Source organism: Lepisosteus oculatus, chromosome 23, assembly GCF_040954835.1.
Source record: "Lepisosteus oculatus isolate fLepOcu1 chromosome 23, fLepOcu1.hap2, whole genome shotgun sequence".
In the NCBI taxonomy this organism is placed as follows: Eukaryota; Metazoa; Chordata; class Actinopteri; order Semionotiformes; family Lepisosteidae; genus Lepisosteus; species Lepisosteus oculatus.
The window spans coordinates 10,968,713-10,988,457 of record NC_090718.1 but is presented as its reverse complement, the minus strand read 5'-3'; positions in this window follow the sequence as shown (position 1 = coordinate 10,988,457).

Genomic DNA, 19,745 nt, shown 5'->3' with positions numbered 1-19,745 from the left:
GTCTAGGTGCTGTCAAACCCTAACCCTAACCCTAGCTCGAGCACTTCTGGAACAAATTTTAAAATCCTGGTCTGCTGAAAAAGTGCTACAAAAGTTAGTAAAATGAGTACAAATTGTTCAGAAACATTCACAATGGCAGTATTTCAGTACTTTAAAGGTACCTGCTTTCAATCTGTTTTAATTCTGCATTATCTAGGTTTTTGCAACCTGCTGCTGAAATGGTATATTAAATGTGCATGATTTTTGCTGTTTACAGCTTAGGATTACATTTACCACTAAAGTTTGAACATACTTTCCATTTAGTTTGTTTTAAACCACATAAAAAAGAAGTTTCAGCATGTAGAAAGGCTGTTTTCAAAACATTCAGCGTTGACTGTGTTTGCCTGACAGGCATGGGGCTTATAAAAAATGAGAAAATGGCGCAAAATTAAATTTTCAAGGAAACTCAAAACCAACACCTTTCCTGTATTTCAAATGCATCCCAATGCACAACAAATGCATCAGAATATGTCTAGGTGCTGTCAAACCCTAACCCTAACCCTAGCTCGGGCACTTCTGGAACAAATTTTAAAATCTTGGTCTGCTGAAAAAGTGCTACAAAAGTTAGTAAAATGAGTACAAATTGTTCAGAAACATTCACAATGGCAGTATTTCAGTACTTTAAAGGTATCTGCTTTCAATCTGTTTTAACTCTGCATTATCTAGGTTTTTGCAACCTGCTGCTGAAATGGTATATTAAATGTGCATGATTTTTGCTGTTTACAGCTTTGGATTACATTTACCACTTAAGTTTGAACATACTTTCCATTTAGTTTGTTTTAAATCAGATAAAATAAGAGGATTCAGCATGTAGAAAGGCTGTTTTCAAAACATTCAGCGTTGACTGTGTTTGCCTGACAGGCATGGGGCTTATAAAAAATGAGAAAATGGCGAAAAATTAAATTTTCAAGGAAACTAAAAACCAACACCTTTCCTGTATTTCAAATGCATCCCAATGCACAACAAATACATCAGAATATGTCTAGGTGCTGTCAAACCCTAACCCTAACCCTAGCTCGGGCACTTCTGGAACAAATTTTAAAATCCTGGTCTGCTGAAAAAGTGCTACAAAAGTTAGTAAAATGAGTACAAATTGTTCAGAAACATTCACAATGGCAGTATTTCAGTACTTTAAAGGTACCTGCTTATAATCTGTTTTAATTCTGCATTATCTAGGTTTTTGCAACCTGCTGCTGAAATGGTATATTAAATGTGCATGATTTTTGCTGTTTACAGCTTAGGATTACATTTACCACTAAAGTTTGAACATACTTTCCATTTAGTTTGTTTTAAACCACATAAAATAAGAGGTTTCAGCATGTAGGAAGGCTGTTTTCAAAACATTCAGCGTTGACTGTGTTTGCCTGACAGGCATGGGGCTTATAAAAAATGAGAAAATGGCGAAAAATTAAATTTTCAAGGAAACTAAAAACCAACACCTTTCCTGTATTTCAAATGCATCCCAATGCACAACAAATGCATCAGAATATGTCTAGGTGCTGTCAAACCCTAACCCTAACCCTAGCTCGGGCACTTCTGGAACAAATTTTAAAATCCTGGTCTGCTGAAAAAGTGCTACAAAAGTTAGTAAAATGAGTACAAATTGTTCAGAAACATTCACAATGGCAGTATTTCAGTACTTTAAAGGTATCTGCTTTCAATCTGTTTTAATTCTGCATTATCTAGGTTTTTGCAACCTGCTGCTGAAATGGTATATTAAATGTGCATGATTTTTGCTGTTTACAGCTTAGGATTACATTTACCACTAAAGTTTGAACATACTTTCCATTTAGTTTGTTTTAAACCACATAAAAAAGAAGTTTCAGCATGTAGAAAGGCTGTTTTCAAAACATTCAGCGTTGACTGTGTTTGCCTGACAGGCATGGGGCTTATAAAAAATGAGAAAATGGCGAAAAATTAAATTTTCAAGGAAACTCAAAACCAACACCTTTCCTGTATTTCAAATGCATCCCAATGCTACAACAAATGCATCAGAATATGTCTAGGTGCTGTCAAACCCTAACCCTAACCCTAGCTCGGGCACTTCTGGAACAAATTTTAAAATCTTGGTCTGCTGAAAAAGTGCTACAAAAGTTAGTAAAATGAGTACAAATTGTTCAGAAACATTCACAATGGCAGTATTTCAGTACTTTAAAGGTATCTGCTTTCAATCTTTTTTAATTCTGCATTATCTAGGTTTTTGCAACCTGCTGCTGAAATGGTGTATTAAATGTGCATGATTTTTGCTGTTTACAGCTTTGGATTACATTTACCACTAAAGTTTGAACATACTTTCCATTTAGTTTGTTTTAAATCAGATAAAATAAGAGGATTCAGCATGTAGAAAGGCTGTTTTCAAAACATTCAGCGTTGACTGTGTTTGCCTGACAGGCATGGGGCTTATAAAAAATGAGAAAATGGCGAAAAATTAAATTTTCAAGGAAACTAAAAACCAACACCTTTCCTGTATTTCAAATGCATCCTAATGCAAAACAAATGCATCAGAATATGTCTAGGTGCTGTCAAACCCTAACCCTAACCCTAGCTCGGGCACTTCTGGAACAAATTTTAAAATCCTGGTCTGCTGAAAAAGTGCTACAAAAGTTAGTAAAATGAGTACAAATTGTTCAGAAACATTCACAATGGCAGTATTTCAGTACTTTAAAGGTACCTGCTTATAATCTGTTTTAATTCTGCATTATCTAGGTTTTTGCAACCTGCTGCTGAAATGGTATATTAAATGTGCATGATTTTTGCTGTTTACAGCTTAGGATTATATTTACCACTAAAGTTTGAACATACTTTCCATTTAGTTTGTTTTAAACCACATAAAATAAGAGGTTTCAGCATGTAGGAAGGCTGTTTTCAAAACATTCAGCGTTGACTGTGTTTGCCTGACAGGCATGGGGCTTATAAAAAATGAGAAAATGGCGAAAAATTAAATTTTCAAGGAAACTAAAAACCAACACCTTTCCTGTATTTCAAATGCATCCCAATGCTACAACAAATGCATCAGAATATGTCTAGGTGCAGTCAAACCCTAACCCTAACCCTAGCTCGGGCACTTCTGGAACAAATTTTAAAGTCCTGGTCTGCTGAAAAAGTGCTACAAAAGTTAGTAAAATGAGTACAAATTGTTCAGAAACATTCACAATGGCAGTATTTCAGTACTTTAAAGGTATCTGCTTTCAATCTGTTTTAATTCTGCATTATCTAGGTTTTTGCAACCTGCTGCTGAAATGGTATATTAAATGTGCATGATTTTTGCTGTTTACAGCTTAGGATTACATTTACCACTAAAGTTTGAACATACTTTCCATTTAGTTTGTTTTAAACCACATAAAAAAGAGGTTTCAGCATGTAGAAAGGCTGTTTTCAAAACATTCAGCGTTGACTGTGTTTGCCTGACAGGCATGGGGCTTATAAAAAATGAGAAAATGGCGAAAAATTAAATTTTCAAGGAAATTAAAAAACCAACACCTTTCCTGTATTTCAAATGCATCCCAATGCTACAACAAATGCATCAGAATATGTCTAGGTGCTGTCAAACCCTAACCCTAACCCTAGCTCGGGCACTTCTGGAACAAATTTTAAAATCTTGGTCTGCTGAAAAAGTGCTACAAAAGTTAGTAAAATGAGTACAAATTGTTCAGAAACATTCACAATGGCAGTATTTCAGTACTTTAAAGGTATCTGCTTTCAATCTTTTTTAATTCTGCATTATCTAGGTTTTTGCAACCTGCTGCTGAAATGGTGTATTAAATGTGCATGATTTTTGCTGTTTACAGCTTTGGATTACATTTACCACTAAAGTTTGAACATACTTTCCATTTAGTTTGTTTTAAATCAGATAAAATAAGAGGATTCAGCATGTAGAAAGGCTGTTTTCAAAACATTCAGCGTTGACTGTGTTTGCCTGACAGGCATGGGGCTTATAAAAAATGAGAAAATGGCGAAAAATTAAATTTTCAAGGAAACTCAAAACCAACACCTTTCCTGTATTTCAAATGCATCCCAATGCACAACAAATGCATCAGAATATGTCTAGGTGCTGTCAAACCCTAACCCTAGCTCGGGCACTTCTGGAACAAATTTTAAAATCTTGGTCTGCTGAAAAAGTGCTACAAAAGTTAGTAAAATGAGTACAAATTGTTCAGAAACATTCACAATGGCAGTATTTCAGTACTTTAAAGGTATCTGCTTTCAATCTGTTTTAATTCTGCATTATCTAGGTTTTTGCAACCTGCTGCTGAAATGGTATATTAAATGTGCATGATTTTTGCTGTTTACAGCTTAGGATTACATTTACCACTAAAGTTTGAACATACTTTCCATTTAGTTTGTTTTAAACCACATAAAAAAGAGGTTTCAGCATGTAGAAAGGCTGTTTTCAAAACATTCAGCGTTGACTGTGTTTGCCTGACAGGCATGGGGCTTATAAAAAATGAGAAAATGGCGAAAAATTAAATTTTCAAGGAAATTAAAAAACCAACACCTTTCCTGTATTTCAAATGCATCCCAATGCACAACAAATGCATCAGAATATGTCTAGGTGCTGTCAAACCCTAACCCTAACCCTAGCTCGGGCACTTCTGGAACAAATTTTAAAATCCTGGTCTGCTGAAAAAGTGCTACAAAAGTTAGTAAAATGAGTACAAATTGTTCAGAAACATTCACAATGGCAGTATTTCAGTACTTTAAAGGTATCTGCTTTCAATCTGTTTTAATTCTGCATTATCTAGGTTTTTGCAACCTGCTGCTGAAATGGTATATTAAATGTGCATGATTTTTGCTGTTTACAGCTTAGGATTACATTTACCACTAAAGTTTGAACATACTTTCCATTTAGTTTGTTTTAAACCACATAAAAAAGAGGTTTCAGCATGTAGAAAGGCTGTTTTCAAAACATTCAGCGTTGACTGTGTTTGCCTGACAGGCATGGGGCTTATAAAAATGAGAAAATGGCGAAAAATTAAATTTTCAAGGAAACTAAAAACCAACACCTTTCCTGTATTTCAAATGCATCCCAATGCACAACAAATACATCAGAATATGTCTAGGTGCTGTCAAACCCTAACCCTAACCCTAGCTCGAGCACTTCTGGAACAAATTTTAAAATCCTGGTCTGCTGAAAAAGTGCTACAAAAGTTAGTAAAATGAGTACAAATTGTTCAGAAACATTCACAATGGCAGTATTTCAGTACTTTAAAGGTACCTGCTTTCAATCTGTTTTAATTCTGCATTATCTAGGTTTTTGCAACCTGCTGCTGAAATGGTATATTAAATGTGCATGATTTTTGCTGTTTACAGCTTAGGATTACATTTACCACTTAAGTTTGAACATACTTTCCATTTAGTTTGTTTTAAATCAGATAAAATAAGAGGATTCAGCATGTAGAAAGGCTGTTTTCAAAACATTCAGCGTTGACTGTGTTTGCCTGACAGGCATGGGGCTTATAAAAATGAGAAAATGGCGAAAAATTAAATTTTCAAGGAAACTAAAAACCAACACCTTTCCTGTATTTCAAATGCATCCCAATGCACAACAAATACATCAGAATATGTCTAGGTGCTGTCAAACCCTAACCCTAACCCTAGCTCGAGCACTTCTGGAACAAATTTTAAAATCCTGGTCTGCTGAAAAAGTGCTACAAAAGTTAGTAAAATGAGTACAAATTGTTCAGAAACATTCACAATGGCAGTATTTCAGTACTTTAAAGGTACCTGCTTTCAATCTGTTTTAATTCTGCATTATCTAGGTTTTTGCAACCTGCTGCTGAAATGGTATATTAAATGTGCATGATTTTTGCTGTTTACAGCTTAGGATTACATTTACCACTAAAGTTTGAACATACTTTCCATTTAGTTTGTTTTAAACCACATAAAAAAGAAGTTTCAGCATGTAGAAAGGCTGTTTTCAAAACATTCAGCGTTGACTGTGTTTGCCTGACAGGCATGGGGCTTATAAAAAATGAGAAAATGGCGCAAAATTAAATTTTCAAGGAAACTCAAAACCAACACCTTTCCTCTATTTCAAATGCATCCCAATGCACAACAAATGCATCAGAATATGTCTAGGTGCTGTCAAACCCTAACCCTAACCCTAGCTCGGGCACTTCTGGAACAAATTTTAAAATCTTGGTCTGCTGAAAAAGTGCTACAAAAGTTAGTAAAATGAGTACAAATTGTTCAGAAACATTCACAATGGCAGTATTTCAGTACTTTAAAGGTACCTGCTTTCAATCTGTTTTAATTCTGCATTATCTAGGTTTTTGCAACCTGCTGCTGAAATGGTATATTAAATGTGCATGATTTTTGCTGTTTACAGCTTAGGATTACATTTACCACTTAAGTTTGAACATACTTTCCATTTAGTTTGTTTTAAATCAGATAAAATAAGAGGATTCAGCATGTAGAAAGGCTGTTTTCAAAACATTCAGCGTTGACTGTGTTTGCCTGACAGGCATGGGGCTTATAAAAATGAGAAAATGGCGAAAAATTAAATTTTCAAGGAAACTAAAAACCAACACCTTTCCTGTATTTCAAATGCATCCCAATGCACAACAAATACATCAGAATATGTCTAGGTGCTGTCAAACCCTAACCCTAACCCTAGCTCGAGCACTTCTGGAACAAATTTTAAAATCCTGGTCTGCTGAAAAAGTGCTACAAAAGTTAGTAAAATGAGTACAAATTGTTCAGAAACATTCACAATGGCAGTATTTCAGTACTTTAAAGGTACCTGCTTTCAATCTGTTTTAATTCTGCATTATCTAGGTTTTTGCAACCTGCTGCTGAAATGGTATATTAAATGTGCATGATTTTTGCTGTTTACAGCTTAGGATTACATTTACCACTAAAGTTTGAACATACTTTCCATTTAGTTTGTTTTAAACCACATAAAAAAGAAGTTTCAGCATGTAGAAAGGCTGTTTTCAAAACATTCAGCGTTGACTGTGTTTGCCTGACAGGCATGGGGCTTATAAAAAATGAGAAAATGGCGCAAAATTAAATTTTCAAGGAAACTCAAAACCAACACCTTTCCTGTATTTCAAATGCATCCCAATGCACAACAAATGCATCAGAATATGTCTAGGTGCTGTCAAACCCTAACCCTAACCCTAGCTCGGGCACTTCTGGAACAAATTTTAAAATCTTGGTCTGCTGAAAAAGTGCTACAAAAGTTAGTAAAATGAGTACAAATTGTTCAGAAACATTCACAATGGCAGTATTTCAGTACTTTAAAGGTATCTGCTTTCAATCTGTTTTAACTCTGCATTATCTAGGTTTTTGCAACCTGCTGCTGAAATGGTATATTAAATGTGCATGATTTTTGCTGTTTACAGCTTTGGATTACATTTACCACTTAAGTTTGAACATACTTTCCATTTAGTTTGTTTTAAATCAGATAAAATAAGAGGATTCAGCATGTAGAAAGGCTGTTTTCAAAACATTCAGCGTTGACTGTGTTTGCCTGACAGGCATGGGGCTTATAAAAAATGAGAAAATGGCGAAAAATTAAATTTTCAAGGAAACTAAAAACCAACACCTTTCCTGTATTTCAAATGCATCCCAATGCACAACAAATACATCAGAATATGTCTAGGTGCTGTCAAACCCTAACCCTAACCCTAGCTCGGGCACTTCTGGAACAAATTTTAAAATCCTGGTCTGCTGAAAAAGTGCTACAAAAGTTAGTAAAATGAGTACAAATTGTTCAGAAACATTCACAATGGCAGTATTTCAGTACTTTAAAGGTACCTGCTTATAATCTGTTTTAATTCTGCATTATCTAGGTTTTTGCAACCTGCTGCTGAAATGGTATATTAAATGTGCATGATTTTTGCTGTTTACAGCTTAGGATTACATTTACCACTAAAGTTTGAACATACTTTCCATTTAGTTTGTTTTAAACCACATAAAATAAGAGGTTTCAGCATGTAGGAAGGCTGTTTTCAAAACATTCAGCGTTGACTGTGTTTGCCTGACAGGCATGGGGCTTATAAAAAATGAGAAAATGGCGAAAAATTAAATTTTCAAGGAAACTAAAAACCAACACCTTTCCTGTATTTCAAATGCATCCCAATGCACAACAAATGCATCAGAATATGTCTAGGTGCTGTCAAACCCTAACCCTAACCCTAGCTCGGGCACTTCTGGAACAAATTTTAAAATCCTGGTCTGCTGAAAAAGTGCTACAAAAGTTAGTAAAATGAGTACAAATTGTTCAGAAACATTCACAATGGCAGTATTTCAGTACTTTAAAGGTATCTGCTTTCAATCTGTTTTAATTCTGCATTATCTAGGTTTTTGCAACCTGCTGCTGAAATGGTATATTAAATGTGCATGATTTTTGCTGTTTACAGCTTAGGATTACATTTACCACTAAAGTTTGAACATACTTTCCATTTAGTTTGTTTTAAACCACATAAAAAAGAAGTTTCAGCATGTAGAAAGGCTGTTTTCAAAACATTCAGCGTTGACTGTGTTTGCCTGACAGGCATGGGGCTTATAAAAAATGAGAAAATGGCGAAAAATTAAATTTTCAAGGAAACTCAAAACCAACACCTTTCCTGTATTTCAAATGCATCCCAATGCTACAACAAATGCATCAGAATATGTCTAGGTGCTGTCAAACCCTAACCCTAACCCTAGCTCGGGCACTTCTGGAACAAATTTTAAAATCTTGGTCTGCTGAAAAAGTGCTACAAAAGTTAGTAAAATGAGTACAAATTGTTCAGAAACATTCACAATGGCAGTATTTCAGTACTTTAAAGGTATCTGCTTTCAATCTTTTTTAATTCTGCATTATCTAGGTTTTTGCAACCTGCTGCTGAAATGGTGTATTAAATGTGCATGATTTTTGCTGTTTACAGCTTTGGATTACATTTACCACTAAAGTTTGAACATACTTTCCATTTAGTTTGTTTTAAATCAGATAAAATAAGAGGATTCAGCATGTAGAAAGGCTGTTTTCAAAACATTCAGCGTTGACTGTGTTTGCCTGACAGGCATGGGGCTTATAAAAAATGAGAAAATGGCGAAAAATTAAATTTTCAAGGAAACTAAAAACCAACACCTTTCCTGTATTTCAAATGCATCCTAATGCAAAACAAATGCATCAGAATATGTCTAGGTGCTGTCAAACCCTAACCCTAACCCTAGCTCGGGCACTTCTGGAACAAATTTTAAAATCCTGGTCTGCTGAAAAAGTGCTACAAAAGTTAGTAAAATGAGTACAAATTGTTCAGAAACATTCACAATGGCAGTATTTCAGTACTTTAAAGGTACCTGCTTATAATCTGTTTTAATTCTGCATTATCTAGGTTTTTGCAACCTGCTGCTGAAATGGTATATTAAATGTGCATGATTTTTGCTGTTTACAGCTTAGGATTATATTTACCACTAAAGTTTGAACATACTTTCCATTTAGTTTGTTTTAAACCACATAAAATAAGAGGTTTCAGCATGTAGGAAGGCTGTTTTCAAAACATTCAGCGTTGACTGTGTTTGCCTGACAGGCATGGGGCTTATAAAAAATGAGAAAATGGCGAAAAATTAAATTTTCAAGGAAACTAAAAACCAACACCTTTCCTGTATTTCAAATGCATCCCAATGCTACAACAAATGCATCAGAATATGTCTAGGTGCAGTCAAACCCTAACCCTAACCCTAGCTCGGGCACTTCTGGAACAAATTTTAAAGTCCTGGTCTGCTGAAAAAGTGCTACAAAAGTTAGTAAAATGAGTACAAATTGTTCAGAAACATTCACAATGGCAGTATTTCAGTACTTTAAAGGTATCTGCTTTCAATCTGTTTTAATTCTGCATTATCTAGGTTTTTGCAACCTGCTGCTGAAATGGTATATTAAATGTGCATGATTTTTGCTGTTTACAGCTTAGGATTACATTTACCACTAAAGTTTGAACATACTTTCCATTTAGTTTGTTTTAAACCACATAAAAAAGAGGTTTCAGCATGTAGAAAGGCTGTTTTCAAAACATTCAGCGTTGACTGTGTTTGCCTGACAGGCATGGGGCTTATAAAAAATGAGAAAATGGCGAAAAATTAAATTTTCAAGGAAATTAAAAAACCAACACCTTTCCTGTATTTCAAATGCATCCCAATGCTACAACAAATGCATCAGAATATGTCTAGGTGCTGTCAAACCCTAACCCTAACCCTAGCTCGGGCACTTCTGGAACAAATTTTAAAATCTTGGTCTGCTGAAAAAGTGCTACAAAAGTTAGTAAAATGAGTACAAATTGTTCAGAAACATTCACAATGGCAGTATTTCAGTACTTTAAAGGTATCTGCTTTCAATCTTTTTTAATTCTGCATTATCTAGGTTTTTGCAACCTGCTGCTGAAATGGTGTATTAAATGTGCATGATTTTTGCTGTTTACAGCTTTGGATTACATTTACCACTAAAGTTTGAACATACTTTCCATTTAGTTTGTTTTAAATCAGATAAAATAAGAGGATTCAGCATGTAGAAAGGCTGTTTTCAAAACATTCAGCGTTGACTGTGTTTGCCTGACAGGCATGGGGCTTATAAAAAATGAGAAAATGGCGAAAAATTAAATTTTCAAGGAAACTCAAAACCAACACCTTTCCTGTATTTCAAATGCATCCCAATGCACAACAAATGCATCAGAATATGTCTAGGTGCTGTCAAACCCTAACCCTAGCTCGGGCACTTCTGGAACAAATTTTAAAATCTTGGTCTGCTGAAAAAGTGCTACAAAAGTTAGTAAAATGAGTACAAATTGTTCAGAAACATTCACAATGGCAGTATTTCAGTACTTTAAAGGTATCTGCTTTCAATCTGTTTTAATTCTGCATTATCTAGGTTTTTGCAACCTGCTGCTGAAATGGTATATTAAATGTGCATGATTTTTGCTGTTTACAGCTTTGGATTACATTTACCACTTAAGTTTGAACATACTTTCCATTTAGTTTGTTTTAAACCACATAAAAAAGAAGTTTCAGCATGTAGAAAGGCTGTTTTCAAAACATTCAGCGTTGACTGTGTTTGCCTGACAGGCATGGGGCTTATAAAAAATGAGAAAATGGCGAAAAATTAAATTTTCAAGGAAACTCAAAACCAACACCTTTCCTGTATTTCAAATGCATCCCAATGCTACAACAAATGCATCAGAATATGTCTAGGTGCTGTCAAACCCTAACCCTAACCCTAGCTCGGGCACTTCTGGAACAAATTTTAAAATCTTGGTCTGCTGAAAAAGTGCTACAAAAGTTAGTAAAATGAGTACAAATTGTTCAGAAACATTCACAATGGCAGTATTTCAGTACTTTAAAGGTATCTGCTTTCAATCTTTTTTAATTCTGCATTATCTAGGTTTTTGCAACCTGCTGCTGAAATGGTGTATTAAATGTGCATGATTTTTGCTGTTTACAGCTTTGGATTACATTTACCACTAAAGTTTGAACATACTTTCCATTTAGTTTGTTTTAAATCAGATAAAATAAGAGGATTCAGCATGTAGAAAGGCTGTTTTCAAAACATTCAGCGTTGACTGTGTTTGCCTGACAGGCATGGGGCTTATAAAAAATGAGAAAATGGCGAAAAATTAAATTTTCAAGGAAACTAAAAACCAACACCTTTCCTGTATTTCAAATGCATCCTAATGCAAAACAAATGCATCAGAATATGTCTAGGTGCTGTCAAACCCTAACCCTAACCCTAGCTCGGGCACTTCTGGAACAAATTTTAAAATCCTGGTCTGCTGAAAAAGTGCTACAAAAGTTAGTAAAATGAGTACAAATTGTTCAGAAACATTCACAATGGCAGTATTTCAGTACTTTAAAGGTACCTGCTTATAATCTGTTTTAATTCTGCATTATCTAGGTTTTTGCAACCTGCTGCTGAAATGGTATATTAAATGTGCATGATTTTTGCTGTTTACAGCTTAGGATTACATTTACCACTAAAGTTTGAACATACTTTCCATTTAGTTTGTTTTAAACCACATAAAATAAGAGGTTTCAGCATGTAGGAAGGCTGTTTTCAAAACATTCAGCGTTGACTGTGTTTGCCTGACAGGCATGGGGCTTATAAAAAATGAGAAAATGGCGAAAAATTAAATTTTCAAGGAAACTAAAAACCAACACCTTTCCTGTATTTCAAATGCATCCCAATGCTACAACAAATGCATCAGAATATGTCTAGGTGCAGTCAAACCCTAACCCTAACCCTAGCTCGGGCACTTCTGGAACAAATTTTAAAATCTTGGTCTGCTGAAAAAGTGCTACAAAAGTTAGTAAAATGAGTACAAATTGTTCAGAAACATTCACAATGGCAGTATTTCAGTACTTTAAAGGTATCTGCTTTCAATCTGTTTTAATTCTGCATTATCTAGGTTTTTGCAACCTGCTGCTGAAATGGTATATTAAATGTGCATGATTTTTGCTGTTTACAGCTTAGGATTACATTTACCACTAAAGTTTGAACATACTTTCCATTTAGTTTGTTTTAAACCACATAAAAAAGAGGTTTCAGCATGTAGAAAGGCTGTTTTCAAAACATTCAGCGTTGACTGTGTTTGCCTGACAGGCATGGGGCTTATAAAAAATGAGACAATGGCGAAAAATTAAATTTTCAAGGAAATTAAAAAACCAACACCTTTCCTGTATTTCAAATGCATCCCAATGCTACAACAAATGCATCAGAATATGTCTAGGTGCTGTCAAACCCTAACCCTAACCCTAGCTCGGGCACTTCTGGAACAAATTTTAAAATCTTGGTCTGCTGAAAAAGTGCTACAAAAGTTAGTAAAATGAGTACAAATTGTTCAGAAACATTCACAATGGCAGTATTTCAGTACTTTAAAGGTATCTGCTTTCAATCTTTTTTAATTCTGCATTATCTAGGTTTTTGCAACCTGCTGCTGAAATGGTGTATTAAATGTGCATGATTTTTGCTGTTTACAGCTTTGGATTACATTTACCACTAAAGTTTGAACATACTTTCCATTTAGTTTGTTTTAAATCAGATAAAATAAGAGGATTCAGCATGTAGAAAGGCTGTTTTCAAAACATTCAGCGTTGACTGTGTTTGCCTGACAGGCATGGGGCTTATAAAAAATGAGAAAATGGCGAAAAATTAAATTTTCAAGGAAACTCAAAACCAACACCTTTCCTGTATTTCAAATGCATCCCAATGCACAACAAATGCATCAGAATATGTCTAGGTGCTGTCAAACCCTAACCCTAACCCTAGCTCGGGCACTTCTGGAACAAATTTTAAAATCTTGGTCTGCTGAAAAAGTGCTACAAAAGTTAGTAAAATGAGTACAAATTGTTCAGAAACATTCACAATGGCAGTATTTCAGTACTTTAAAGGTATCTGCTTTCAATCTGTTTTAATTCTGCATTATCTAGGTTTTTGCAACCTGCTGCTGAAATGGTATATTAAATGTGCATGATTTTTGCTGTTTACAGCTTTGGATTACATTTACCACTTAAGTTTGAACATACTTTCCATTTAGTTTGTTTTAAATCAGATAAAATAAGAGGATTCAGCATGTAGAAAGGCTGTTTTCAAAACATTCAGCGTTGACTGTGTTTGCCTGACAGGCATGGGGCTTATAAAAAATGAGAAAATGGCGAAAAATTAAATTTTCAAGGAAACTAAAAACCAACACCTTTCCTGTATTTCAAATGCATCCCAATGCACAACAAATACATCAGAATATGTCTAGGTGCTGTCAAACCCTAACCCTAACCCTAGCTCGGGCACTTCTGGAACAAATTTTAAAATCCTGGTCTGCTGAAAAAGTGCTACAAAAGTTAGTAAAATGAGTACAAATTGTTCAGAAACATTCACAATGGCAGTATTTCAGTACTTTAAAGGTATCTGCTTTCAATCTGTTTTAATTCTGCATTATCTAGGTTTTTGCAACCTGCTGCTGAAATGGTATATTAAATGTGCATGATTTTTGCTGTTTACAGCTTAGGATTACATTTACCACTAAAGTTTGAACATACTTTCCATTTAGTTTGTTTTAAACCACATAAAAAAGAAGTTTCAGCATGTAGAAAGGCTGTTTTCAAAACATTCAGCGTTGACTGTGTTTGCCTGACAGGCATGGGGCTTATAAAAAATGAGAAAATGGCGAAAAATTAAATTTTCAAGGAAACTCAAAACCAACACCTTTCCTGTATTTCAAATGCATCCCAATGCTACAACAAATGCATCAGAATATGTCTAGGTGCTGTCAAACCCTAACCCTAACCCTAGCTCGGGCACTTCTGGAACAAATTTTAAAATCTTGGTCTGCTGAAAAAGTGCTACAAAAGTTAGTAAAATGAGTACAAATTGTTCAGAAACATTCACAATGGCAGTATTTCAGTACTTTAAAGGTATCTGCTTTCAATCTTTTTTAATTCTGCATTATCTAGGTTTTTGCAACCTGCTGCTGAAATGGTGTATTAAATGTGCATGATTTTTGCTGTTTACAGCTTTGGATTACATTTACCACTAAAGTTTGAACATACTTTCCATTTAGTTTGTTTTAAATCAGATAAAATAAGAGGATTCAGCATGTAGAAAGGCTGTTTTCAAAACATTCAGCGTTGACTGTGTTTGCCTGACAGGCATGGGGCTTATAAAAAATGAGAAAATGGCGAAAAATTAAATTTTCAAGGAAACTAAAAACCAACACCTTTCCTGTATTTCAAATGCATCCTAATGCAAAACAAATGCATCAGAATATGTCTAGGTGCTGTCAAACCCTAACCCTAACCCTAGCTCGGGCACTTCTGGAACAAATTTTAAAATCCTGGTCTGCTGAAAAAGTGCTACAAAAGTTAGTAAAATGAGTACAAATTGTTCAGAAACATTCACAATGGCAGTATTTCAGTACTTTAAAGGTACCTGCTTATAATCTGTTTTAATTCTGCATTATCTAGGTTTTTGCAACCTGCTGCTGAAATGGTATATTAAATGTGCATGATTCTTGCTGTTTACAGCTTAGGATTACATTTACCACTAAAGTTTGAACATACTTTCCATTTAGTTTGTTTTAAACCACATAAAATAAGAGGTTTCAGCATGTAGGAAGGCTGTTTTCAAAACATTCAGCGTTGACTGTGTTTGCCTGACAGGCATGGGGCTTATAAAAAATGAGAAAATGGCGAAAAATTAAATTTTCAAGGAAACTAAAAACCAACACCTTTCCTGTATTTCAAATGCATCCCAATGCTACAACAAATGCATCAGAATATGTCTAGGTGCAGTCAAACCCTAACCCTAACCCTAGCTCGGGCACTTCTGGAACAAATTTTAAAGTCCTGGTCTGCTGAAAAAGTGCTACAAAAGTTAGTAAAATGAGTACAAATTGTTCAGAAACATTCACAATGGCAGTATTTCAGTACTTTAAAGGTATCTGCTTTCAATCTGTTTTAATTCTGCATTATCTAGGTTTTTGCAACCTGCTGCTGAAATGGTATATTAAATGTGCATGATTTTTGCTGTTTACAGCTTAGGATTACATTTACCACTAAAGTTTGAACATACTTTCCATTTAGTTTGTTTTAAACCACATAAAAAAGAGGTTTCAGCATGTAGAAAGGCTGTTTTCAAAACATTCAGCGTTGACTGTGTTTGCCTGACAGGCATGGGGCTTATAAAAAATGAGAAAATGGTGAAAAATTAAATTTTCAAGGAAATTAAAAAACCAACACCTTTCCTGTATTTCAAATGCATCCCAATGCTACAACAAATGCATCAGAATATGTCTAGGTGCTGTCAAACCCTAACCCTAACCCTAGCTCGGGCACTTCTGGAACAAATTTTAAAATCTTGGTCTGCTGAAAAAGTGCTACAAAAGTTAGTAAAATGAGTACAAATTGTTCAGAAACATTCACAATGGCAGTATTTCAGTACTTTAAAGGTATCTGCTTTCAATCTTTTTTAATTCTGCATTATCTAGGTTTTTGCAACCTGCTGCTGAAATGGTGTATTAAATGTGCATGATTTTTGCTGTTTACAGCTTTGGATTACATTTACCACTAAAGTTTGAACATACTTTCCATTTAGTTTGTTTTAAATCAGATAAAATAAGAGGATTCAGCATGTAGAAAGGCTGTTTTCAAAACATTCAGCGTTGACTGTGTTTGCCTGACAGGCATGGGGCTTATAAAAAATGAGAAAATGGCGAAAAATTAAATTTTCAAGGAAACTAAAAACCAACACCTTTCCTGTATTTCAAATGCATCCTAATGCAAAACAAATGCATCAGAATATGTCTAGGTGCTGTCAAACCCTAACCCTAACCCTAGCTCGGGCACTTCTGGAACAAATTTTAAAATCCTGGTCTGCTGAAAAAGTGCTACAAAAGTTAGTAAAATGAGTACAAATTGTTCAGAAACATTCACAATGGCAGTATTTCAGTACTTTAAAGGTATCTGCTTTCAATCTGTTTTAATTCTGCATTATCTAGGTTTTTGCAACCTGCTGCTGAAATGGTATATTAAATGTGCATGATTTTTGCTGTTTACAGCTTAGGATTACATTTACCACTAAAGTTTGAACATACTTTCCATTTAGTTTGTTTTAAACCACATAAAATAAGAGGTTTCAGCATGTAGGAAGGCTGTTTTCAAAACATTCAGCGTTGACTGTGTTTGCCTGACAGGCATGGGGCTTATAAAAAATGAGAAAATGGCGAAAAATTAAATTTTCAAGGAAACTCAAAACCAACACCTTTCCTGTATTTCAAATGCATCCCAATGCACAACAAATGCATCAGAATATGTCTAGGTGCTGTCAAACCCTAACCCTAACCCTAGCTCGGGCACTTCTGGAACAAATTTTAAAATCTTGGTCTGCTGAAAAAGTGCTACAAAAGTTAGTAAAATGAGTACAAATTGTTCAGAAACATTCACAATGGCAGTATTTCAGTACTTTAAAGGTATCTGCTTTCAATCTGTTTTAATTCTGCATTATCTAGGTTTTTGCAACCTGCTGCTGAAATGGTATATTAAATGTGCATGATTTTTGCTGTTTACAGCTTTGGATTACATTTACCACTTAAGTTTGAACATACTTTCCATTTAGTTTGTTTTAAATCAGATAAAATAAGAGGATTCAGCATGTAGAAAGGCTGTTTTCAAAACATTCAGCGTTGACTGTGTTTGCCTGACAGGCATGGGGCTTATAAAAAATGAGAAAATGGCGAAAAATTAAATTTTCAAGGAAACTAAAAACCAACACCTTTCCTGTATTTCAAATGCATCCCAATGCACAACAAATGCATCAGAATATGTCTAGGTGCTGTCAAACCCTAACCCTAACCCTAGCTCGGGCACTTCTGGAACAAATTTTAAAATCTTGGTCTGCTGAAAAAGTGCTACAAAAGTTAGTAAAATGAGTACAAATTGTTCAGAAACATTCACAATGGCAGTATTTCAGTTCTTTAAAGGTATCTGCTTTCAATCTGTTTTAATTCTGCATTATCTAGGTTTTTGCAACCTGCTGCTGAAATGGTATATTAAATGTGCATGATTTTTGCTGTTTACAGCTTTGGATTACATTTACCACTTAAGTTTGAACATACTTTCCATTTAGTTTGTTTTAAATCAGATAAAATAAGAGGATTCAGCATGTAGAAAGGCTGTTTTCAAAACATTCAGCGTTGACTGTGTTTGCCTGACAGGCATGGGGCTTATAAAAAATGAGAAAATGGCGAAAAATTAAATTTTCAAGGAAACTAAAAACCAACACCTTTCCTGTATTTCAAATGCATCCCAATGCACAACAAATGCATCAGAATATGTCTAGGTGCTGTCAAACCCTAACCCTAACCCTAGCTCGGGCACTTCTGGAACAAATTTTAAAATCTTGGTCTGCTGAAAAAGTGCTACAAAAGTTAGTAAAATGAGTACAAATTGTTCAGAAACATTCACAATGGCAGTATTTCAGTTCTTTAAAGGTATCTGCTTTCAATCTGTTTTAATTCTGCATTATCTAGGTTTTTGCAACCTGCTGCTGAAATGGTATATTAAATGTGCATGATTTTTGCTGTTTACAGCTTTGGATTACATTTACCACTTAAGTTTGAACATACTTTCCATTTAGTTTGTTTTAAATCAGATAAAATAAGAGGATTCAGCATGTAGAAAGGCTGTTTTCAAAACATTCAGCGTTGACTGTGTTTGCCTGACAGGCATGGGGCTTATAAAAAATGAGAAAATGGCGAAAAATTAAATTTTCAAGGAAACTAAAAACCAACACCTTTCCTGTATTTCAAATGCATCCCAATGCACAACAAATACATCAGAATATGTCTAGGTGCTGTCAAACCCTAACCCTAACCCTAGCTCGGGCACTTCTGGAACAAATTTTAAAATCCTGGTCTGCTGAAAAAGTGCTACAAAAGTTAGTAAAATGAGTACAAATTGTTCAGAAACATTCACAATGGCAGTATTTCAGTACTTTAAAGGTACCTGCTTATAATCTGTTTTAATTCTGCATTATCTAGGTTTTTGCAACCTGCTGCTGAAATGGTATATTAAATGTGCATGATTTTTGCTGTTTACAGCTTAGGATTACATTTACCACTAAAGTTTGAACATACTTTCCATTTAGTTTGTTTTAAACCACATAAAATAAGAGGTTTCAGCATGTAGGAAGGCTGTTTTCAAAACATTCAGCGTTGACTGTGTTTGCCTGACAGGCATGGGGCTTATAAAAAATGAGAAAATGGCGAAAAATTAAATTTTCAAGGAAACTAAAAACCAACACCTTTCCTGTATTTCAAATGCATCCCAATGCTACAACAAATGCATCAGAATATGTCTAGGTGCAGTCAAACCCTAACCCTAACCCTAGCTCGGGCACTTCTGGAACAAATTTTAAAGTCCTGGTCTGCTGAAAAAGTGCTACAAAAGTTAGTAAAATGAGTACAAATTGTTCAGAAACATTCACAATGGCAGTATTTCAGTACTTTAAAGGTATCTGCTTTCAATCTGTTTTAATTCTGCATTATCTAGGTTTTTGCAACCTGCTGCTGAAATGGTATATTAAATGTGCATGATTTTTGCTGTTTACAGCTTAGGATTACATTTACCACTAAAGTTTGAACATACTTTCCATTTAGTTTGTTTTAAACCACATAAAAAAGAGGTTTCAGCATGTAGAAAGGCTGTTTTCAAAACATTCAGCGTTGACTGTGTTTGCCTGACAGGCATGGGGCTTATAAAAAATGAGAAAATGGCGAAAAATTAAATTTTCAAGGAAATTAAAAAACCAACACCTTTCCTGTATTTCAAATGCATCCCAATGCACAACAAATGCATCAGAATATGTCTAGGTGCTGTCAAACCCTAACCCTAACCCTAGCTCGGGCACTTCTGGAACAAATTTTAAAATCCTGGTCTGCTGAAAAAGTGCTACAAAAGTTAGTAAAATGAGTACAAATTGTTCAGAAACATTCACAATGGCAGTATTTCAGTACTTTAAAGGTATCTGCTTTCAATCTGTTTTAATTCTGCATTATCTAGGTTTTTGCAACCTGCTGCTGAAATGGTATATTAAATGTGCATGATTTTTGCTGTTTACAGCTTAGGATTACATTTACCACTAAAGTTTGAACATACTTTCCATTTAGTTTGTTTTAAACCACATAAAATAAGAGGTTTCAGCATGTAGGAAGGCTGTTTTCAAAACATTCAGCGTTGAC